The sequence below is a fragment of the Rhea americana genome, unplaced genomic scaffold (genome assembly GCF_003343005.1).
Source record: "Rhea americana isolate MKP2758 unplaced genomic scaffold, rheAme1 scaffold_20, whole genome shotgun sequence".
In the NCBI taxonomy this organism is placed as follows: Eukaryota; Metazoa; Chordata; class Aves; order Rheiformes; family Rheidae; genus Rhea; species Rhea americana.
In genome coordinates this window covers 629,537-654,577 of record NW_028186150.1, presented here as the reverse complement: position 1 = coordinate 654,577, position 25,041 = coordinate 629,537, and the positions used below count along the sequence as shown (strand labels likewise).

At 45.9% G+C, this 25,041-nt stretch overlaps 1 protein-coding gene across 1 annotated transcript in view; it reads left to right on the top strand.

The window, feature by feature from the left end:
• The first annotated feature begins 6 nt into the window (after positions 1-6).
• The window catches only part of CHST8 (carbohydrate sulfotransferase 8), a 175,940-nt gene continuing 150,905 nt past the window's right edge, over positions 7-25,041 (top strand). The window contains exon 1 of the mRNA XM_085303753.1: positions 7-309. The gene's annotated coding sequence lies outside the window, so the exon portion shown is untranslated. The remainder of the gene's footprint in view (positions 310-25,041) is intronic.

The following is a 25,041-nucleotide window of genomic DNA, read 5'->3' as shown; positions in this document are numbered from 1 at the left end:
GCGCGGCTCCACGCCGCGGCTCCACGCCGCTCTCCCGCCGGGGTTTTCTCGGCGAGTCCCGAGCTCCTCCGGCTCCGGCTCTGACTCCGGCGGATGATACTGGCAACTCTGATCTCGCAGCGCCGCCTTCCCATTAAAAACTTGCATATTCAAAACACGGGAAGCGCAGCCAAGGCTAATCCCGTCCGAGCGCCCGGGCACGGCCGCCGGGTGGGAGGTGGCTGCGCGGAGCGGCACGTCGCGGCGGCCGGGGCCCGCCGGCGTCGCCCGCGGAAGGAGCCGGGAGCCACGCGGTGCACGAGCGCAGCCGTAAGTGCGATTTCTTCTTTCAGCTTTCGGAGGGGTTGGGAAAGCCCCAGTAAGTTGTACAGTAATGTAGCATCCTGTCTGTAGCTGGCTTGCGTTGGGCACAGATTAACAGGCTTACAAATACTGGAGATGCTCATTTTTTGTGTTAGAAGATTACCCTGATATGCATGTATTTTATTGTAAGATTTAAAAGTTGCAGCTCCTCAGAGCATAGGCTGTAAATACAGTATCAGTGAGGGAGAGTGAACGGTAAACCCTAATGATCTCATAAGTGAAAATCAGAGATGTAGTTGCTAAATCCATTTTGTGCATTAATGATGCTCACCGTTTGATGAAAAAGCTATCCCTAGTTTATCCCAAGAAAATTTCATTTTGCCAGATGACTGGCTTCTCATCAATTCCTTTCGTGTCCCTGGGATTTTCTCTCATCCAGGACCAGGCCACAGGAGTTCTYGGTGTTGGGGGTAACTGCTAAGCTCTTCTTTGGGATTCATGAGCTCCCAAATTAAACTTTTGCTGACACCTGCTACCTAGCCGAGCTGCACAGGCCGGCAGTGTCGCTCATGCTCCTGGAGTTCTGCTGCTGAGCAGAGTAAATTAAAACCAAAAATAAGTGTGAAATACCCAGGCTGGATTACACAGCAATTGGAGCAGCTCTGTGAAACTGTGGCTGCTGGAAATCTAGTCYAAGTTTGGTTCTAATGGGGCAAACTTTCAACAGCCATCACAGAAAAAAAATTAAATCCACGGGGTAGACTGCGACAGAGATTAATAAACATCATTATCAATTAGCTGATGGAATCAAACAGAACAAAATGAGTGTAAACAATAACCTGCCTTCTCCCTCCCTCCTACTGCCTTTATTTGTCTGGTGTCAAAGAAATTTTCTGAGCATTCATTTCAAGTGCCAAAAAATTTAGTAAGTGTCATAACATAAGGTCAAGACTTAATTATTTATATGGAGACATCAATCATCATGTGTAGATGATTTATTTATAAATCACCAGAGCTGTAAAATGAAACAGTGAATTCTGATTTTCTTCTGCTAGTTACTGAACGGGAACGTGAAAGGTCTGAGCTGCTGCTGAATGACCTTTGCAATCTGTGGAAGTTGCTACATGGGCCCCATATGGAGGAGGGTTTTGATACGCCTCTTAAATCTTGTAACCAAAATGTCACTTGGGAAATTTCATGCATATTTGCTACATCTCAGTAATGAACATTTACTGATTATGGATTATCAGGAGAATTTAGCTTTTTAAACATTATTCAAATTTTTATGTTTATGTAAGCTAATAAGACTGAGGAGATCCAGTAACTACTCTTTGCCTTATGGTATTTGAAAAGTATGTCTATGGGCTCAGCTGAGCATCTTCAGAAGCACTTTTAAAATCCTAAAATTGAATTTTTCTGCCTGGGAAAAAAAAAATGTATTTGTTCTCAGTATAATGCTCTTTGCTCACAATTAATGCGAAAAATCAATTTGCTAACATGCTTTTTATGTTTCTGCTGATCGCAAACAGGATGGCACAGTAAAAGCTTTTATTGCTATCTGATTAGTCCACAGTGGTGGTAAGTAAGTAGCTGTGGCTAGTACGGTCGCAAAACTCCTGCGTTTAATGCACGGAACGAAGGAAAGAGCAGGAGCTGCTCAGGCTCAGGCATTAACCTGCCCCTGGAGCTGTTCACAGGAGTTTTGCCAACCGCATGAGTAGAAGCAGGATCAGGCCCTTGGGTGCTCCCGTGGGCRAAGGAAGCGATGAAGCGTGCACTGGGTGCCTTCCCGAACCTCCTCCCTCAGCTTTATGCTGAAGGGCTAGTTACAGACAGGGATTCTTGGAGATTTTTCCATTTATCCTGCTAGCAGAAATGGTGCTGCTTATGGATGCAATTGTGTTTCAGGCRGAGAGATGATGAACTTAACTAAGAGTTAATGAAACTGGTTAGAAAAAGAAAAAGCAGAGTACAGAAAAAGAGCGCTGGAAAGGAAACGAGCAGCATTAGGAGGGAAGGTTTCTTTCGCTCACCTATCACTAGCTCTTAAAACTCTGCGTACCACAGAACCATAAGGCTCCCCATTTAAAACAGCGGCTTGGCGGGTGAGGCATATCCCGGGCAGCTTGTGGTCCTCTGAACTTCATGGCAGGCCTCCACTTTGGCAAGAGCAAGTCAATAAGCTCGCCTGCAYATCCATTACACTGCTCCCACTGATCTTAAAACAAGACCGTTTATCACCGTGTTTCCCTGGCAGAAGTACTCAGATAGTATTTCACTGGGTTTGTAAGAGAGCGTAAACTGTGAGTAAGAGAATGGACGAACTAGCCACTTCAAAAACAAAAACAAAAACAAAAAAAAAAAACAACACAATTAACATGTTAAGGGTCCAGAAAAATTCTTTTTTTTTTTTCCTCCCCATTTTAACCAGTCGATGAGAAAAATCAGAATTTAGGACCCAAATCTGTTACGAGGTGTTCCTCGAGCATCCTGTGCGTGCTGGCCGTAGCATATGAAGAACGGGAGAGGAAAGCGTTTCTTGTGAGCGAGACCAAGCAGCTGCTTGTGCGTTTCTATAGTATATTGGGCRCATCTATAGCACTTAGTGTTGCCATAACATTAAATATAAAAAATAACAGGTGACTATATGGTGAAACAAGGCACCAGCAAGGCCAGGTGGGAAACAATTGCCAAAATATTGCAGTAGCCAGGCTGGGGGAAGCACCATGGGATGGTCAACACAACACGATACCCCCAAGTGGCTTTAACCAAAGCCCAGATTAAAGCACCGCTTTGGCTGCGGCCGGTGCCAGACCGAGTCCTGCACGTGCTTTACGTAAAAGCGGAAAGCTGGAAGTCTGCAAATCCTGCCGGCCGGGCGAGGACGCCCCCGGCTCGGGCGATCGCGTGTCTCGATCCTTTGGTCCCGGCAGACGCTCGTCCAGCGTGGTTACTGCAAACCCAGGCAGGATGGGGTGAGTGAAGGCCGAGCGGGCCGCGGGTCGGGTCCGGGTCCCGGTTCGGCCCCGAGCCCCTTTCCAGCGCCCYCGGCCCGCGTGCTCGACCGCGCGCCGAGGAAGCGGCCCATGAGCGAACGCCATGGGGGAACGAAGCCTGGGGAGAGTCCGCGTCCCTAAAGCACAGGGCTGGAAGCGCCCTCGGTCTCCTCGCAGGGGATTAGGAAGTTTCATTACACAAACAACAAAACAACTAAAAAAAATGGGGAAAAAATCAGCCCTTTTTCTCCAAAATTGATTTTAAAACTTGGCAGATTTAAGAAACCTTTCAGTAACGTTTTGCGGATCGACGGTAATTTGATGCACAGGAGCTCAGCGCTGCGCCAACGCGCTGCCAAAGCGGCGTCAACCAGGCGCTTGGCCCGTCCCTGAGCGCGCAGCCAGCCCGAGGTCCGACGGCCACCCGAAACGCACGGCACGGCGCCGCCGCTGCCGCTCGCGCCGGGCTTCGCGCGCGCCCCTGCGACGGCCAGCGGCGCGAGCACGGCCCCGCTGGGAGGGCGGCGATCGCGCACGTTGGCGAAGGCTGCGGGGTCGGTGGCGTGAACCTCCCGAGCGCAGCTTGGGCCCTCGAGCGCCCGCCATCTGACGTCCCGTCACACCGAGGAGCTAAGCACAAGTCGCTTTACTTCTTAACAGTTCTTAACCTCCGCCAAAGCTGCAGAATATGCTGATACTTGAATTTGGGTCCTTTTTAACTTGACGAATATCTGCAGAGAAATAGTTTTAGAAACGTTGGTTTCTTGCTCCRTTCAATGTGACCCTCAAATGCAAGAACACTCGCTCTGCAGATCCACAACAGCACTTAGATGGTGACATGTATAGTTAGATAGAGTCTAACTTCAGGCACCTATGTTTAAATATTTGATATAACATGCCTTTATTTTTACATCCTGAAGTGGAGATACTACTTAGCTCAAAGATGATCAATTAATTCTTTGTTGCTTTTACATTCTTTAATAGATGTTACATAATTATTTACTACAATAGTTTTTTTGCATGACTAGTCTGCTTAAAAATAGAAACTGTCATGAGCTGAAATAGTGAAATAATTGCTGAAATCTAAAGTGCACATCAGAAGTTAGATTAGTGCAACAGAAGGAAATAAGAGCAACACTGCTATTTCATGTGGGGAAAAAACCACAGATCTTTGGTTTCTGAAACTTTGAACATCTCATTTCTCAGGATCAAAAAATCCATTTAGGGTAAGACCTATGAAATAAAAGAAAAAATTGTAAAACAGCGCCCTGATCAGACATACGAGTCTGAGGGCGCATGCAGGAGGGGATGCTGTGAAGCTGTTACTCTGTGAAGCTGTTGCAGTTCAGRTTGGAGTTCTTCTCTGCGTTTTAGCAGATGCTAAAGGCTCACAGAAACAAGTGCTTATAGCACACAGCCCTCAGTTCCTACAGTCCTGAGACATGTGATTTCTCAGTGAGAGACGTGCTAATCCTGTGCTGATCTGCAGTGATTGAAACGGGTTCGTTCGGAGGTTATCGAAGTACCGGGCTGTACGACAGAGCACGGCGAGGTACTATTCCACGGTCACGTCTCCCAGCGCACGACTCAGCCAACATCCACCAGCTCTAGGGAAAGTTCRTTCCTGGCCATCTCTAAGATTTTACAAATACTTGCATCCTTTTCTCCCCCAGCTTTCTCCAAAAGTATACTTTGCCACACTTGCATCCAAAACACTGAAAACAATCACCCCCCCCAAAAACAACCTCACAGCCCCTCACCCACTTCAGGGCCTTTCGTCACCTAAGCGAGCGCCAAAGCGGCAGGATGGCAGCTGGCTCAGCCCTTAATGCCAGTGTTCTTCCTTTGCAGCAAAGGGGGAGGGGATCTGCTTTCAAGCTGCCCCTTCTCCCACAGAGACCRACAATAATATTAATCTCACATCCCTAAATATGGGTTTCTGAGTTAATGTTACAATAGTTGTATGCAGAGTTCTTATATTTATGGTGCAGAAAAGACACATAGATTTTTTTTAAAAAAAATCTTCAACATCTTAGATCTGAAGTAGCTTCCTTTTTTCCTTTTTTTTCCTTTCCTTTTTTTTTTCTTTTTTTTTTTTTTTGGGGGGGGAGGGGGGAATAGCACTGCCTATATTGTTAAATATCTGTTGCAACTACTGGAGGAGCAGCATATCCCCAGTGCATCAGAGACTGTATTGGCAGCCACTGCCCAGGGAGCTTTCAGCTCACGTGAGGCGCTTCTAATCCTACACTTCATATATGAGGTCTCTGGCACTGATGGCAGTCTGTAAATACTAGCTACAGATAATAAATCATCCCATTTGCCTGCATTGTATTGTTCTAACTACATTGCTATTAACCTTCCTCGCAGCGTTTTTATTGCAGAGTACCAGAATCAGCTGCTTGTTCAACCTTTGGTTTATACTGGGAGATATGTGAGCTTAGATTAATGTCAGGAGTTTATCTGAAGTCTTTGTTAGATTATCAGCATGTTGCTAGCACAGAAATTCATCTGGTTTTCATAAATATTTGATGGGGCTCTATCATCCTCATCATCTTCCTTTTGGGCTGGTGGGAAGAGGCTTCCCTCCGCCCCCGACATGCGATTGCAATTGGTTCCCCAGTTGTCATGGAAAGTCAGTTGGTGATATTTCAATCAGAACGGCCTTACAACAAATCCCATTCAAATTCTCTCTGCAAAGAGTGAAGGTTTCATCCTGCTGCTTGGAGAATGATATGCTAAATGCAGCTTCCCCTGGGCTTGGCTGCAGTCCAGKGCTCTGTAATTTATAGTTCTCCTTCCCGATTCTGGCTGCGACCTTGGCACCCAACGCCGGGAAGATTTCCCAAGTGTGCGCGGCTGCTCCGGCTCTTGGGAGAAACGCCGCGGCGGCGCTCGCTGAGCGCGCGGGGCTGCACGGGCCCCGCCGGCAGCGGCTCCCCGGCGAGCGCACGTGTTTTTGCTCCTTTACTAATACAAGCAAATAATTGAACGTTGTTCTGAAGCGACAGGAGTGATTAGCTGACTTGAAAGCATGACATGCAGTTACAGGAGAGGTTTAAATTATATTAGCCAAAGGCCCTTCCTGTAGAGATAGCCACAAACCAGCTCTAATTGGAGATCTCCAATCAGCTGCTGTGCCGTATGTGTTTATACTGGAAAAGTAACCTGAAAGATCATGTTAATGTGCAATTTTTTAAAAAATGCTTAAATTATGTTTTAACATTATTGCTGTTCTTATTTATAGTCTCAGACTGCAGCTAAGATACTTTGCTGAGAAACGTGCATGTCCATGGCCAGAGGAGCTGACAACCTAGATTGTAACATATGACTTTTTTTTAAATCAGAAAAATTGTGTAATTGAGAGAAGTTATTGCCCCTTGAAGATTACATTCATTATAGATTATAACAGAGATTTATCTTTAGAATGACTATAGTCCCCTTCAGTTAAATAGCTATTTAGAAATACGATCATTTGAGCTTATGCACACAGCTGCAGACTGTTTCAACGAAGTTATTGAATGAAAGCAACTTTGGGATGGCTGTACTGCCCCTTCCCCACTTTCTTGTTCCTTTACTTGCTCCTGATTTTCCAAGGACGTACCTTATGGAAATATTTGTCTCTACTTGCCTATTTCCTTAGGGAAATACTTCTAGAAAGGAAAAGGGTGACTTAAAATTATTGCTACTTTCAAAGTTTAAGATTTGTTATTTCACCAGGAATTTCCAGGGATTTTCAGCACATGAAATGATACAGATTTAGCTTTAAAATCAGGAAAAAAAGCAAAACCTGTTCTTTTTGGTCTGGTGTCCAATAGTTTTAGTGATTGGCATTAGAATAAATGGGCCTCCTCTATAATCCCGTGGCACCCCAGACCTTACATAGATCTCTCCTGAAAATATTTCTGCTATTATCTATTGCAGAATACCTCAGAGAATCATTAATTAGTTCTTTGTAAACAAGTATGATACCGAGAAATTCCCTCTGCAAGAAGCTAGCCACTAAGATACCACTAACAAAACATTCATTCACTGTCTGGAGCCCTCTTAAAAGCAGCAATCCTCAGCTGGAGGCACCTTAGTTTTGCTATTGACGAAACTGAAATTATTAAAACCATATAAAATTGCCTCAGATACTCAGTGTCAATACTCTAATGCTTTCTCCTTTACTAGCATGAAAGGACAGACTCACATTTAAGATCCAGTATTTCCTTTTGCACCATGTGCTCCATCTCCTGAGGGTCTTCCCTCGGTCCCACGAGCAGTGGCCAGGAGGGGCAGGAGCTGGGGACAAGCAGGACAAGTTCTGCCCTCTGCAGTGCCCCGCAGCCCGGGCAGGGTGAGCGGCAGGACCACCGTGCAGCAGCAGCTGCCCCTCGCAGGTGCTTTGTTTTAGAGGAATCTCTGGGAGAGGAGCTTCATGCCAAAACAAAAGAGGTCCCTTCCCTGGCACACTGGGTGCCATGCCCCACACTTCCTCCAGGAAAGGCCTCCTCTTCAGAAGGAGTATCACTCTATCCTGGAAGTTTCCTTGTTCTTTCATTTAAGAAACACAGCCAGAGCTGGCTTTGGAGGTGCCCTGAGAGGCAGCAGTCTCCTCCAGCTTTCTCGGTGTTTCAGGGAGTTCTGGGTATGATTATTTTGCATTGTTCATGCAAGTCTCCAACTACTCATCCTGAAGTGAGTTTGAGACTCGTATAGCACTGCGTATCTGCAAGCCTTGTGGCTGGGCTGCTGAAGGTCTCCTGGCATCTGCCAGCAGGCCAGAAAGGGGGACAAGGAGGACATACTCCCTGTAGGCGTTTGGAGGGGCACAGGAAACGTGGGAGGGAGGAGGCAGGGAGTCAGGTTCAGAGAAGGAGCCCTGCCTCACAGCTCCACTTAACACTGCATGACATTACCTGGAGAACAGACTGGGCCACCAAAAAGTACTTTATCAGATAATCTGCTCCGTCTCTTGCATGATTAAGCCTCTCCCCCCTTTTTTCCATGATATCCCATCTACCTATTGTCCAAACGTAGCAATGATGCTATATCAGGCACTTTCCCTGTTAGTCCATTAAACTGCCCTGTCCTCCTTCTTCTTCTTCTTCTTCTTTTTTTTTTTTTTTCTTCCTCCTTTTCCTGGTCAAGGCTTCTTCCCTCCCAATATCTTACCTCAACTTTTTCTTTCTTAGCTTCAAGCCATTGCTCCCTGGCCTACAATTTTCTGAGACTGTGAGTAATTCCTTGCCTTCATTTCTGTTGTTACCTTGAAAGTATTTATAGACTGTGATCATGTTCCCCTTGAGTCTTCTATTTCACCAGGCTCTATGCGTATGAATTTAGCTTTCTCAGCCTCCTCACACGTTATGGTTTCTAATGCACATACTGTTGCTCTCCTTTGTTTTCATCATCTTGTTTGGAAGGTTGGTAACGAGAGATACACAGCAGCATGGCTTTGCTTGGCTATTATTTTTATAAATTTACATGCAGTTCCCCCAAATCTGTATTTTCTTACCCTGAGGGGCTATTTTTGTTCATATTGGTTTAATTTACAAAATGCCTCTCTCCTTTCCAAGTTTAATTTTGCAAATGAAAGTATACCAAAAATCTGTTTTGTTGCCACGGTATAAACAGAAGTAAGGCTAAAGAACGCATCTGGAAGTAAAGACCCCTAAGGTCAATTTTAGCTGCAGAAGCTGCCCAAATTAGGTGTGGCCTTCTCCATATTTCAGCTCCTTGCCTGGGAGGAAGAACTACCTCCAGGACCATGGCTGTACCCAGCCCAGGAACCTCTTTCCCTGCCATTTTGAAATGTAAAATTGGCTACCATCCTCTATCAGAGGTTTCCCATGGTTTCCTTACGCTTTACAGCTAGCCAAGAGACTGACCTTCTGTCCCCTGRGAAATTCCAATGTTTTGGAACTCCAATTTAAGATTAAAAGCCTTCATTCTAAAACTTCCAATGAATTACTAAATTAAGATGGCACTAGCCAGGTGCCATCTTCCATGATGCAGCACCATCTCTTTTAAGCTTGATTCTTTCTAAAAGCCTGTGCCAAACCTACAAAGCTGCAGGAAAGCCACAGGAAAAGGTGGTATCACATCAAGGAAAAGGAGGGCCACACCTGGGAGTGAGACCTTTGTATGGGCAAAGAATTACAGTTCCCACAGGGTAACAGGTAGGTTGAGATAGAGGGATAAATTTGAACCTAAATTTGTAGAGTTAGACTACATTAAAATTTCTAACAAAAATCAAAGTACTAGAAATTAAGAGCAAACCCTTTCACCGTAGCAGGTGTTCTTTTGTGGCCATAGCCAGGATTAGATTTCAGCACACTTCCCATCTGCGCTGATGCCGAAGTAGGACTTGACACTAATGATGTCCCTTGCAGGGCAGAATAATCTATCAAACCAACCAACACTTCTACAACTTTTTCCTTTACTTCTCCATCATTCTGCACCAGTCCCATTTTACCTAGCTGTGTTATTTGAAACAGAATTGTATTTTTGTTCTGTGCATGTATGAGATTTGCAATTAGTCTTAGTTCTGAAAGATAAGAAAAAAATCTATTAGTAATATTGGGTTTAAAGTAACTCTTAGTTCTAAGTTTATTTGAGAAAAGAAACTCCAATAACTAATATCAATTCATATAAGGACTAGTATCATAGAGCATACAACCAAGAGTAGAAGAAGAGTTTCCATCTTCATCCTGCACAAATATTGATTCAGAGCAATGCTACAATATTTTACCACTACTTACTTCATTTCAGAAGAGATGTGGCAAACTTAGTAAGACAGTAGGAAATGATCTACTAACACTTGCAGTGCTTGTTCCTAAAGAACTGACCTATTTGAATAATTAACTTTGGTTCACCCACTGAACAGAAAAAATAGTGAGGGAAAGAATTGCTTCAGGTGTCAAGAGACAAGTGTTTCATTTTTATCACTGAAACAGAAATATTCAATATCAAAAGAGGTTTTTTGCTTAAAAGCGTCAGTATGAAATGTTTGCCTTTTTTAGCTCAGAGAATTTCGTAAGATATTTAATCAGTTGCCACCCTGACTTTTTTTTTTTTTTTTTTTTTTTTTACAAAAAAATCACAGTTTGATACATGGAAGTTTTGTACATAAAAAAAATTCTGCGTGCTTTAAATAAGAACAACAAGAAGTTTTAATCTCCTGCCTCTCAGAGAATAAGTGTTTTTAATGGACACTGAAATACTCTATGGAAATAGACTACTGCTTCTACCTTTTAGTTAATTATTAAATTCAAAATGTTTGAAATATGTATCATAAGTTGACTTTATTTTAACTTTCTCAGCAGAGACATTGACAGCTCCTGGATGATACTACACTGAACTGTCCTCTTTAATGACGCTTTCTTTTTAATAATCATTGATCTGCAGAAATCTGTCACTTTCTAAATAGGAGCTCATCACTCCCATTGCTTGGGAGCTCTCTGTCAAGGGCTTAGCATGGCACAAACTATCTTTAGCTGTGAAAGTTTGCCATGTAATCACATGATACACTGGATATGATTTGGATCCTAATTTTTTGTGGCTGTTCTAAATACAGCAGTGTACCAAAACACCACTGCTTTTGTTTCTGTGTGCTGACAGCATTCAGAAGAGGAAAGGTAAAACCTTATGATGGAATATGAACAAAATAGTTGAGAAAGCCTGGGCCTAAGAACAGGAACATTCTGTCTCTATTTTCACCTTTTTGAGCCCTAAGTGTCATCTAATTTTCTCTAGTTGTTATTCAGACTTCCCCTTTTCAGAATTTCCAGTTCCTAGTCCAATGGGAACCTGAAGGTTTTTATGGTCCTTCACTGGGAGACAGGGGTATCTTAGCCCGGGCAAGCACAAATGGAAACGAACCCGAGACCTATCTGGCAATGTTTGCCCTGATCTAAAACCTGGAGAATAAACCGTGCTTTTGGCTTATTCAGTAAGAGGGGCCTTGCGAGAGGCAGGACGCAAAGGAGCAAGAGGGAAAGCCTCGGGAGCGCACGGCCCGCAGGAGGACTTTGCACGATTGGCTCCGCTTTTGCAGCCTTCCCATCACTGGGCACTGCTCTCTCAGCAGTCTATCCTGTATCCCCTCGCAGGTGCTAAACTGACTTCAAAATACACAAAACCAAAACGGGGCAGGACAGCGCAGTGTGCAACCACTAAAAGCAAGATAAGAGGAATGGGGCTGTCCTGAGAGGCTCTGATGGGGCACCAGGCACATTAGGCAAAGCAGGGAAAAATGGGGAAGGAGAGAGTGTAAATGTCAGAGCAAGAGTTGAGGGTTTGACCACAGGAGTGAGCTGAAATGAGAACTGTCATCCGTGCCCTGGGGAATCGTATAGAGAGCGGAGGGTGGCCTGGCCGTGAAAGGCTGTTTTGGAAGGGACCGGGGACAAGAGGGAAGTTGGCGAGCAGAGAAGGCAGATGCAGAGGACAAATACCAGCATAACTCCTCAGACAAGCCATTACCAAGGAATCTTGTGCCGCTTCCCAGTRGCAGGAGCAGGGCATTTCATCCATCTCCACAGCCTGGACCTTTGATCAGCAGAGCAAAGCCTTGCTTTTCCTTTCTACTGCCCTAGGTCTTGTCTTAAAGTCATCTCTAATGGTATGAAAGCAAACACCTGCTGGAAATTAAGTCATAACCTGTGCTGTAAGAGCACACTTTAAGCCATGAATTTCTGACATTGCAAAGTGTTGTCTCAGGGGGCCTGGTGCTAAGGAGCGACTTTATCTTCCAGCTGTTGTACAGAGGCTTATGGGACGTAATCCTCCTCTTTTTCTCCTCTTCACTGCTCTTGTTTACTACTATGGGAAGAGAAGACATCAGTACTGTAGTGTGACTTCTTTCCTCCCCTAGGGAAGGGAGATGGGGAAGAAAARGACTGCTGATCCTTTTCTGAGCATCCTCTGGATTAGGGGAGGAGAGTCCTTTAGGATCCACTTAGAGACCATTGCTGGATTTATTCCTTATCCCCGTGATTTCTAGCCATTTTCACGTATTCCCGCTCCCTTAGGAAGGCACTGTTCAGACACACAATTTGTTTTTTCCTGTTCSTTCACTCAGTGTCTCACAGAGAAAGAGAAAGGTTTGATTCTTACACCTCCAACCCTTCTCATCTTGCAAGCTGTACCCTGATCTCATTCTCCTCCTCTACACATACAGGCATGGTGTATCTTAGTAATACTGTTTCTCTGGAAAGCTTTAGGTCAGGCTACAATGCTGTTTGTAAAGACAACAAATGCAAGAAAATCTTTCTCCTAGGAAAGGATAAACAAGATGACCCAAGTGCTTTTCTGTGTCACTACTATCTTTGTTTCTATTAAGGAATAAACCACTAGACAAGGAGGAGGGTTTAATGCTTTGACTGTAGTGATGGATACTACGTAAAAGCCTAACTTAGTTCATCTCCTCATTGCCTTATAAGGGGGAGTACGGTGTGCCCAGCAAAATAGCCGTGTTTATCTTCTGCRCACAATCTGTAGAGTATAGCTTATTTCCCATGAAGGATATCCAGGATTGCAAAGATGCTTCACTCGGATGGCTAAGGTATTGAAGATCTTTCTAAACTTGGAGGGCGATTGTTTTCCTTTCTGTACTTCAGCATTGGCAGACATATTTCACTTCAGAACGAGTTCTTTACACCTGTGTACAGCCTGCACAGCCCCCGTAAGCACGACGGCGTAACAAGGAAGGAGATGTCAGGAAGGGAGCAAGGTGAACTCCTGACAGCGGAGAGGACGGATGGGAGGTCCTCACCAAACTCTGCTGTTAGGGCTCCATCCGAAGTATGGTAGGAGTCTCACAGGTCCATCTGCTGCTATACCACTGCCTGCATCTCATCAGCATCAAGCTACCAGCCAGTCTCATGCATTGCTTTTTTACACAACTCAGCAAAAAATATTTTATGTGGCTTTAACAAAGGGAGGTGAAGATGATTTTAGTTTGTAAATCTGAAGGTGACTAGTGGATGTTTATACTGCCCAGATTGAGAAATGCCAAAGAGAACAAGATGTCTAGACCCTACAGCACCTTGTTCCCCACTGCCACCCCATGAAGTAAAACCCCAGAGTATCATAGAGAGAACAATTTTCTTCTGCTGTTAATCCTTCAACACTATATGAAATTCTTTAACATTACTTCTTCTTTGTCTTTCCCTTTCTTGTTTATCAGAGCAGAAGAGGCTTGACTTAAACCCCATGGTAGTCATCGAGCATCTCTGCCTCAAAGGATCACACTGTCATCAAGATTTAATGTTTCATTAATAGTTCTGTATTATTTTTGTGCTATCCTAAAAGGTTTTAACTCTCATTTTATGTATTCATTGAGTTGTTTGAAGTGAAGGGACTGTCAGCCTCCATTGCCTTACTAAAAGGAAAGAGAGCTGGCTGCTATTACCATGCAGGCTAGACTGTCTGAACAGTGTCTTTTAGCCAGATGTAAACCCACAATTATAAATCACCATGGAATCACCTGCTCCTTTTGATTTATTGCCATAACACTTCTCATACAAATATACTGACCAGAACAGGAAATTTAGGGGTTAAAAGGTATATTTTCTGTCGCTTAGACAGCAAACATATTTCCTTAAGCACCATTAGCATTAGAAGTTGGAAGAATGTCTCTGAGCAAGAGCTGCTCGCAAAAGGAAGAGGAGAGAGTGCCAGACTGATGCACAGCAGAGGAATAAAAAACCTGCTGCATTGCATAACTGTGTAGGCCTGTATAATTTCTGCACATTGGGATGTACCACATGTGCAGTTATGTTCGTCTAATGTATAAATAGTATCCAGTGCTTCAAGGAGAAGGACTGTCCTGGGAACTACAGGGCAATCTGAGTTTTAGCTCCTACTTTTCCATAGACTTCTGTGGTATTTTCTGCAAGTCATTTAATTTCATTGCACCTAAGTCTCTTCATCTGTAAAATAAATCCTTCGAATACAATTGGATCAGCTTCATACAGCAAATTACATCTGATGCTGAATCATGTCTTTTATCTCTCTCTGTCTGCTTATTTTTTATTGTGAGCTCCTCAGGGCAAAGACTATCATTTGGAGTCTCATATATAATAAAAGTGTCTTTAGCACAGCAGAACCCCATTCTCAGGGGCTGGAAACTTACTGTAATAAAAATAAATGTGATCAGCTACTGGAATTAAAACAAAGCATTCAAACCAAAGAAAATCGGTACTTATGTCCTTCTCACAAATATACTGGCTTTGAAAGAGATATATACTATTTAGGTGCATCCTTGGGCAAGTATAAAACCCTGAATACACTTTAGGCTTTGGCCAACTAGAAACATAAAAAAAAGAAAATCGCAAGATAGGGAACGTAGCACTCAACAGTTCACCAGCCTAGCAAGAGACTGTTCCTGAACCCCAACTTTGCACCGTAGGAACGAGTTGCCTCATCTAAAGACACCCAAGCTGGAAAGAATTTAAAAAAGGATTTTCCTAATGATACAGACATATGGAGGATTATCTAGAAAAGAGACTAGGTAACAGCAACAGGCCTCCATGTCCCTAGAAGGGCTCAGGCCAGGGCAACCTGCCAGGTTTTGCTAAGTGTGCACATAACATGGACAGATACAAGCTAAAAACCACAACAGAACTAAACCAAACCCTGTGTATATCTCCACATAGTGCTTTCTTAGAAAAGAGAGGCTAAAGTCTTGTCTGAAACCATCTCCTGCTACAAACACAGAATATAGATACAACCTGAACAGATACATGACGGGTATTTGGTCTGCTGAGCTGTTTCAGAGCACATTCATTATAAAGCTGAGCTAAGAGGTCCTGGGTTGTGGTGTTGAAATCAGTCCCTGCAGTCTGACCACCACCTCTTTACTCAGGCAAAACTTGGAGTGTCTTCCGTCAGAGTTCGGTTGTAAGTCATGAGCACAGAGCTGAGCTCTAATGATAGGTTCATGATACATTGCTCATTATTCTTCATACATATTAAACTCATTTTGTTCACAGAAGAGGTCTCTGGGGTCAGCAAACGCTTCATGATGCTCATTCTCTTTAATGGTATTAACACCTTATGTGGCAGTCATTTCTGCTTGCTGTGCCTACGTTTTAAAGAACATTGTTTTCTCTAGAAAAACATTCAGTTCTTGCAATCAGTGCTCGTTTTTATAAATTAAGGCATAAATTGTGCCAAATTGTTCTCCTCTTATTTCCTCTTCCAGCATTTTTTGCAGTGTAGCGTATGTTACTCTCTGTATGTCTACTGCGTGCTTTACAGGAAAATGAAATCATTACACACAACACAAATTAGTAGACCTCTTTCATAATCACACACTCTTAATTGGCGCGTAAGCACTAAGATCACTGTAATACATGCAGTAAAATGTCTCTGACTCATTTTTTTTTCTACCAGGTTTAAAGGTCAACAAGAATATTTTTCTTTAATTTGACAGGCGCACAAGAAATAATGCAAGACTCATTTATGGTCAGGTAATGCACAAAGAAATCTATAAATCAAGCTAAGGGGAATATTAGATCATGCTCATATCTGAACCCATCTGGCTTAGTTCACAGAGGAATCAATATGAGGCAGAGAGCTCAGTATTACCAGTGATTTATGCTCTTGCATCTAAGGGGAGAAACATTTGCAATTTTTAAGTCCCTTCATCTCCTCCTGAAACAATAGGATATGAAAAAGCAGCTACAACTGGCTATTACAGCACATACATTAGATAAGTAATTTGCTGACAGGTTGCAGCTGCTGGAGGAAGGGGCATTTCAAATGTTTCATTCCACTTAGTGACTCAGCACTTCTTTTTAAGCGCTATTTTGATTTTCCTTCCCCCAAGGTACTGTCAGTAGGAAGCTGTTAAGAAATAAAATTAGCCCGATTTCCACGTGTTTGCTTCTTGCACGTGAATGGGGATTCACAGCTCTCAGGCGCAGAGCTGTCTGACAGAAAATATCGAGTATTATCTGTAACGCACAGATTTCTTTCATTGTTTCCTTTCAGTTGCTACTTCCACCACCAAACCCCACACCTACCCCGCGGCCAAGCGCTGATCCTACGCCCTCCCGTAGTAGGCACGCAAGCTTCTGATCACTCTGCGAACATCTAGGGCTTACGTGAAAGCTTTCCACGCGGATAGCGCGTCTCTCAACTAGGTGACTCTCCCGTCGGCCTCCGGTTCGGCCTCCCCAGGAGGCAGGGTGAGAAGCGCCGGGTCGCGCCGCGGCTCCGTGCCAGCGCCCGGGGCCGTGGGAGGGCTCAAAGCAATTAGAGAGCGAAAACCAGATCCTGCGGTGATGGGTGCCGGAAGAGGACCGGGGGAACTGGGGCAAGGCAAACATCCATTTCTGCTGCAGTGATTTGTTTTACATACAGCGCTAATATCCTTCATCCGGACACAGAGTGCAGCTTAATTTAAGCCCAGAAAGGCGTTTAGACTGAAGGCACAACCTGACATATTTTTCTCCCAGCTAATGTGTACAAGTAGAATCAATAATTTTCCCAGTGTGTGTTGATAAATTATTACATCAGGCGTTATTGATCCAACCAAAGTAAAAGGAGGTCAAAATAATGGAAATCGGATCATTGTGATTAGAAATAGTTGGGATATTCATTTGGAAGAGGCTGATAACTAGAACGGTCTAGGGGCTTTACACTTACTGATTTAATAAATAGAATAAGCCTTGCTGATCCAAAACAAGGTTACTTGCATAGGTATTTCAGAGGGTTGTGCTACCAAAAGACAGTCAATGTGTCTTCTGTGTGTGAATTATATTTTAGTTCCTTGCCTGAAAGCATTCATTTAAAACATCTGCTCCTTTCAGGCACAATTTTCTACTGCATTTTGCTGCTCAATCCTTAAGCTTCCTTCTGGTAGTGGGCTTAGTGCTCTTTCAAGTATTTATTTAAAAGGCTTTCTTACATTTGTGTCCTTATTAATAATGAATATGCTCATTAATTTGCATATGCTTTACAAACACAGGGCAGGATCCAAGAGAGTCTCGGGTGAGGAGTGCTGGGCTGAGTCTGTGCTGCAGTAATAGCACATCAACATTGCACCTTTCAACCCAAAAGGTTGCAAAATGTTTCCTGAACTGCAGAGGCCGGTGTGCTGGCTCCAGAGACCACACCATGCACCCCAGGCAGGCACCTTCAAGGCATTACGTGGCAATAGAGAGCCTTCAGCAGCTGCACAGGCTGGGGGCAACCGACTGCACAGTATACAGGGCAGAGAAGTGATTTACCCACCTGGAACCTGGCCAGGATACAAAACCCACATATTTCTCTCCTTTGTCCTCATACCTCTGGAATCTCAGCTCCATTTTGAGAATCTCACTTTTCTCCRTGTTTCTTCCTCCCTTTCTGCTGTCCAGGACCCACCCAGGACTGAAACTCTCTTTGCACTCTCAGTATTTCCCTTTCATGCTTTTACTGCTACTTTGGTCTGCAGCTGCTTCTTTGTACATGATGCATTCCCACAAGATCTATCCTTGTCTCCTACCTTCCAGGCAGCAGGCTCATGTTGACCATCTCCACCACACATGGCAAGGCCTTTCACAGTGCTGCTCACCCATGCCAGACGTGACCCTTTGCACACTCTCCATACTGCTGCCTCTGCCCCACAGCTGAGTAGAGGGGAATATCTCCAGAAAGGGCTGTACTARGGACAACAGGGCAGCTTCACTGCTGGCCTTACAAAGCCTTTGAGTGCTCTTGATGAGAGCCATCCTGAACACCTGGGGCTGGAAAGGCTGAGTGGACCAGGATCTGCTTCACCTGTTTTCTCACAGACAGCRTTTTTAGCATCTGAGTACTGCCCCAGGAAGGTAATTTAACTGAGCATATAATGCAAGCATTATTACCATAGCYGAGTTACAAAAGAGAAGTAAGGCTTCACTACATCTCTGAGAAGCTGAGGGGGCTGGTCACATCTCATCAATTGCAAAAGCCCTTCTAAAATACGGTGACACAGGAAACGTGTGTGTGCAGATATGGCTCACTGCAAGTCAAAAATTCTTATCCCTTTTTCTTTCCACGCTTAGGATTCTTCCAAAGTTTCTCTCAAGCATGAGGAAACCAAATATGGTCTCCTTAAGGTCTTTAGAAATTCCTTGCTCTGGTTTGGTGTAATGAATACCAACTGACTGTTGAGTTGGCCCTAGTTACAAAGCCTGGGCCTGTAGCAGCAGTGTAGTGTAAAAAATTAAAACATCCGTATGTACGTCCCATTTGCTGGGAGTGGAAGGTGATCCTGGAAATGAATTCTATATTTCTTCCCAATCATCCTTCACCACGGTCAGTGCCTAAACGACTGTATGCTTTCCCCTGCCAGTAGTGCCTGTAGCAGTCACAGCTGCTGCACAGAAGTTATATTGCAAGGGTAACAGAAGTCATCTGCCAGACAGGCAGAAGATGATCGGAGCTCCATGACACATGGCTGGGTTTATCACACCTGCCCTGCATTATTTAAAGACAATAGTAGAGCACAGCAAGTTTGGTGGTCTAACTCAGCATAAGAGCACATTACCGAGGTGTTGCTTTATAGCTGTGAATCTCCTTTGCACAGTGTGATGCAACTGTTTCTTCTGGATAARACCTGTTATATTTGTAACCTGTCCTATAAAAAGACACCTGGAACATCACTATCACACACACAAATTTTATAGATTCTTTTGCTTGACCAGATTCTCTTACCCCAAAACAGTCAAAAAGGACCAGTGCTAGAATGAGACAAAGATCGGGGTTGGGTGAAACGGGAGGGAAGCGCTACCTCCTTGCTCCTGGATGTGCTGTAAGGTGATGTAGAGTCTCTCGAATTAGAGTGGTGGGATGTGGCAGAGCTTTCTGGTCCTTTCTAAACGGCTGAAACGGTGGTGCTGTGAGGTGGCACTGTGGACTGTAAGAGCACGGAGTGGTAGTCCTGGCCTGAAGGAGGAACGGAGTTGTCCTGTGCATGGCAAGGTCCTGAGCGATGAGCACTTACACGGCACCAGGGAGTGATTTGGTGCCCCTCAACTGAAATGAGAGATTATTCTCCCCAGCAGGGAGACTGTTTCCACTGCATTCAGATGATAGCACTTACATATCTTTGTTAAAATGGCATATCATTCCCCAAAGCTGACACCTCTCTGGCCTTGCAGGCTAAATTATTATTTCTGGTTCAGACATTTCTTTTTTCTGCAAAGGTTTACTCCTTTAATGCTTGTTATTTAGAAACTTTGTGTCATGTAAGTAAAAGCTGTGACCTTTGCCGTGCCATGGCCAGAGCTAAGTTAAAGTAAAGCAGTGCAGAGAGAGAGTGGGAGCAAGCAGGGTTAGTGCACATTTTAAAATGCCATTTTCTTGCTTGTAATTTATTCTTCCTACCTCTAGCRTTCCACTGCAGAGATATTTATAAAAATAGGTGTTCCATGCCCTGTATATCACAGGTTTATTTAGGACTGTTGTTGAAGATTTACGCTGCTCAAAAGAGCAGTCATAGCAGATAATTCCATTTGCAAGCTTCGACAAAATGTTCCAGCAAAAGCGCCGGTGTCACGGTGGAGAATTTTAATGATGGCAGAGTTTACAGATAACTTATTTGGCAAACAAGGCGGCAGCAACAGACACCGCAGCGAGGCCTTTTGCCGCTGGCGGGTTTGTGATTAGCRTTGCTGCCTGTGCAGCGTGCTGCACACCCGGCTCCTTCCAGAAAGTCCGCCTTTCTCCCGAAGCGCTAACCGTGCTCCTCGTACGCCAGCCACCAGCAGCCCAGCCTGAAAAAGGTGCTGAGCACCTGGCAGACCTGGTTGCTGACCTTGCTCACYGCTTGGTCTTTTATAAAACTTCATGCTATGTAAATAAAAGCTTGGCTTTGCCATTCCAAAAACCAAGTCAAATAAATAATAGTTTTACTGGTGGTGACGGTGCAAGGAGACGCTGGGAGAAGCTGGGTTGAGGAACCTGCTCTGCCTGCACGATGCCACGTGAACTCACTGCCCCCGGCAGGCAGGATTAGCCRTTGCGGCGTGGGAAAGCGGTGCTTTAGCGCAGCAGCCCAGGGCATCAGGCTGCACCGCTGCCGGAAGAGAAGCGAGACTGCACGTCCGTGGCCGTCCTTCCCCAGGTGTCCGCCGCTCGAAGGAAYGCGCGTTTGGGAAAGGCGAGCGCGGCTGCCGCTTCTGGTATCGTGCCTTTTGAGCAAGTAAATGTTGGACRTGAAGTTTGGGGGTTGTTGGTCTGACACCTCTTCGTTAGCACCAGGAAAGCTCCCGAGCGCCGTCTGTGCATCGCGCCGGAAATCTTGAAAGGTGCTGTACTACTCCCAAGAGATATTTTTTCTGCTCTTTCTCTTACTGCTTTTATGTTGTCAGCTAGAACAAAAGGAGTTTCAGTTAATTACTTGTTTATTTGCTGAAACCACTAACCTACATTGCATCTAGTGCAAAGCAGTTGCTTAACTGAAGTTCTTGACAGATTTACACAACTCTGATGATTGTAAGTCTGAAAAACTTCTATTGCTGTTTTCAGATTTGCATATTCAGTTTCCTCTTATGTCTAAAATCAGTGTCTTACCTTTTTCATTATTCTTCAGTAACTAAGGAAAAGGAAGATGATTCAGCAGCACATTTACTTGCACTGTGGAAAATGCAGACTCGGGCTCTTTTCATTCCCATTTTTCTAGGCATGTCCTSTAGTTTTCTCTACCCGTTTCTCATTTGTAAAATGGGAACGGCAACATTGTTTTCATAACTCTGGACTATGAAAATCTTAGCTGCTTAGGTGACAAGGACTGTAGGTGACTGAAAAGAGAAACTGTATTGCAAGAATGGAACATGGAGGGTTTTAATCTAGTTCACTGCTTTGAAAATTTATGTACTTCCATAAATACTGCTTTCTCTCGGTGCCATTCTTTTCTGATGAACTATTTCTCAGCTGACTTGGTTTCCTCTGGTCACCCCACTGCCTTGCTACAGGGACATTTCGCCAGCGTAACGCAGCAGGAGGGTGGAATAGCTAGAAGTATGAACTGCGCGAGCTGCACGGCTACCAAATCGCGAACCGCGGCCCTAGAGSTTGATGAATCATTTTCTTGCTCGGGAGCCCATGACGTGGCTGCAATTCAGTTAATGTTCCCACCAGTTTGATGCAGAGATGTGACCTTGCCCACAACACCCCAGCAGTTCCCATGCAAAGTCACAGCCACATCACCAACACACCAGCTGGCACCACCTAGGCACCCACCATGCTGTCCTCACCCTTGGAGGTAATTAAATGTACTTTTTCTCCTCCTGGGCAAAAATTAAACATGTGCAAGATGTGGGTATTTTAGCATGCGTGTGGAGGAAGAGAGTTCAGAGCTCTTTCTTCCTGCCAGTAATTGCTTAGTTTAACGAGGAAGTTTTGGAGAATTTTTAACTATTGCCTTGTTTAATTATTTGCATATAGCACAAAGTTAAAAAGAAGGTGAATACAGCACTTCTTCTCATTCCTGTATTAGACATTAATGAAAGGAAGCACAAGGATAAGCTTCTCATTAACGATGATGGAAAATGAGCTTCAAGTCCCCAGAGGTGTCTTGAAAGATGATATATAAGGGGCCGAGGAGAAAAATTCAGCACAAACTGTTGCCTAGACCCCTTTTGGCTATTTCTCCAAGAGACACCATTGGCATTTAGTTTTGTATTTATTGGGCGGGAGGGGCAAAGCATAAATATACAGGATTTAAGAGCTTGCAGGACATGCAGGAAGCAAGTGAGGCCAATAGACGCGGTGCAGGCTAGACAACTAGTGTCAGCGCGGCGTCTGCAGCGAGGGCCACGTGCCCCGGCACCGAGAGCCAGAGACAGATTCATGGTCCTCTTTTCTTTTTTCTTTTTCTTTTTCTTTTTTTTTTTAAGTCTCAAGCTAGTGAGAAGTTGAGCGTCTGGGAGGTGCAAACCTTTATGCATTAGTCATGACATTTTGCAGGGCAGCAACTCTGTGGGCAGCAGCATAGGGTGGGAGAAAAACAGCTGCTAGATTCTTCCTCTCTGCCCCCGGCGAGGCAGAGCCAGCAGCTTGGCGCAGAGCGGGCTGCGCCGGCCCCGGGCGCTGCTGCGGGCGTCAGGGGTGTCGCGCTGTAGTGGGAATTTCTGCTACGATAAGATGGTTGAGTTTTTACCGTGGTTTTTAGCGTGACGCTGGTGTTCACCACGGGGAGCAGCCCCGCCGGAGCCCGGCGCCACCGGAGGGGTGCTCCCGCTCCCCTTCMCCTTCCCCTTCCCCTTCCCGGGCGGCCGCCCGCCCCGGTGCTCGCGAGCCGCGCTGCACAGCTGGGCTAGGGCGGCTGCAGCGTCTCTGCGTGCAGAGGGGTCTGCTCAGCACTTCCTTCGTGCTGCGCGTGCTGGGAACGCGCCGATCCCAGAGCTGACGGTGTGAAGAGGTCCCGGGTCCCGCCCGCACGGCAGAGCGACGTTCAGTAACACGGTCGYGATGCTGCTGAAAAGGGGTTCGTCCGTAAAAACAAATAACAAATAGTTATAAGTCATACAGGCTCGACGGGGCGGCTGGCTGGAAGCCGTGCCGTCGGGAGCGAAGCTGGAGGTGCTGCGCGCGGTCAGACCCGTGGGGCACGGGGSGCAGAGCCCAGGCGCGCAGCACGCCGGCCCGAGGGCAGCGCGCCGGCTTCCCGCGGCGAGCCTACGGGAGCTGCAGGCCGCTGCCCCGAAGAGGGCTGCCGAGCCAACGCGCTGCTCGCGGAGCCGTTTGCCAGGTCCAACCCTACAGCAGCCTCTAACGCTGTCTAACGCTATCTATTAACGTTCCCGTTCTAGCCACAGCCTGCTACTAGCAGTCACCCGCACGCTGCTCATCGCAAGCGGGATAGAAATGACGTGCCTGACACGCAGGCCGGTTTCACTTTAAAAAAACACACTATTCTGAAACGTTACGCTGCTTTTGCTCTGCTGGGATCGCACCGAAAACCGTGAGTTGTCACCCGGGGAGGCAGCAGGGCGCACGGGGGTTGCCCACAGGCCGCGTTTCCCTTTTGCTAGCGCTTTTCCCTTTTTCTGGCGAGCAAGGTGCTGGGGGCCGGGAGCTGCTTTCGGCGAACTTGTGCGTGAACTCCGCGTTAAGGGCGCCAGGAGAACATCTGACGGGCAGYGCAAAGCAGAGCGTGCCCGCGGAGAACTAAAATGCGCTGCCTAGAAGCAGGACGATGACAGGAATTTCCTGCGAAACGCAGCGCCGCGGAGGTGGGAGTGCAGCGACCAGCGCGGGACGGCTCACGCTGCAGTAGGAGAGGCCCCTCGCCGGCCGGCTAGCGTGGTTCCTCCCGGCCCGGCGTCCCTCCGTCCGCCGGCGCGTTATCCCGGACGGAGCTGAGCAAAAATTAACCGGAATAGTTTTTTTCTTTCTTAAAAACTGGACCTTCATCCGCCAAGATATGCATTATGATATGCTTCTACTGAGTGAAACTAATATAGCCCCTGCCTTTTTCCTGGAGATTGGAGTCTTTAGGTGCATCTTGTGCCAATATATAGAATATTTCATGCAACATGTATATAATTATAGTTATATCCACACTGTGAGTATTGACCCTACAGGGCACAGCCCTTGACTTTGTCAGGAGTGCACATTTACATCACAAAATTATGACAAAAAACGGCATCTTCTGCACGCTCCCAAGCCATTCTGACAAAGCCTGGATTTAACCAAAACCGCAAAGCTATCACAACGTGACRTAACAGCGAGGGGCGACTGTGGGAACCTGAGCATAAAACTGTGAAACAGGATTACCTGTGAAGTGAAGGAACACAAAGGCCCTCGCTCGTGGCACGCCACTACTCTATTCACAGACGGGTGAAATTCTGCTAGAAGCTACCTACGTCACGTACAACAACGAAAAACCATGCTCCATTTCATTCTTCTGGCTCCCCGAGTTCAAGTGCTCCAAACTCTTGGATCACGCTTTCCAAAATAATGAGGTTTAAAAATATTAAATTTCATAAATGCTTTCTGGAGTTTATTTTATTTATAAGTACAACACTATTCAAGGCTAAGTGCCTTAATACGATTAATCATTCATTACACGCAATTGAATTAAGGCTCAGCAGCCCTCAAACCAGCGCTAGCGAGGGCTGGCGAGCCAGCTCGCCCCCACGGCGAGCAGCACACCCCCAGCCTTCGCCAGCAAAGCACCCGCTTCCTCACGTGCCTGGAAAGCCACCAGGTTTGCGTTATTTTCAATCCGTGTGGGAGCAAGTTCCAGCAAAAGAGCTGGTTGGGGAATTTTCCAGCAGAATGATTTTTCAGTAAGAAAATGCCCTTTTCAGAAAGCTGAAGTTTTCTATGCGGGAAATAAAGTTTAGCAAAATATGTTTTCCACTGGGAAAACGAAGGCGATGGCTTCTCTGGCTGCTGCCGTCCGCGCTCGTGCGGATTCTGCCTCGGCCAAACGGGACTTCGCCAGCACCTTGGCGGGCCGGCGGCCGAGCGCACCCCACGTTTGCACCCCGCGCTCGCGCCCTGCGTTTGCACCCCGCGCTCGCGCCCCATGCTTGTGCCCCGCGCTCGCGCCCCGTGCTTGTGCCCCGCGCTCGCGCCCCGCGTTTGCATCCCGCGTTCATGCCCCGCGTTTGCATCCCGCGTTCATGCCCCGTGTTTGCACCCCGTGCTCACGCCCCGCGTTTGCATCCTGCGTTCATGCCCCGTGTTTGCACCCCGCGCTCGCGCCCCGTGTTTGCACCCCGCGCTCACGCCCTGCGTTTGCACCCCGTGCTCACGCCCCGCGTTTGCA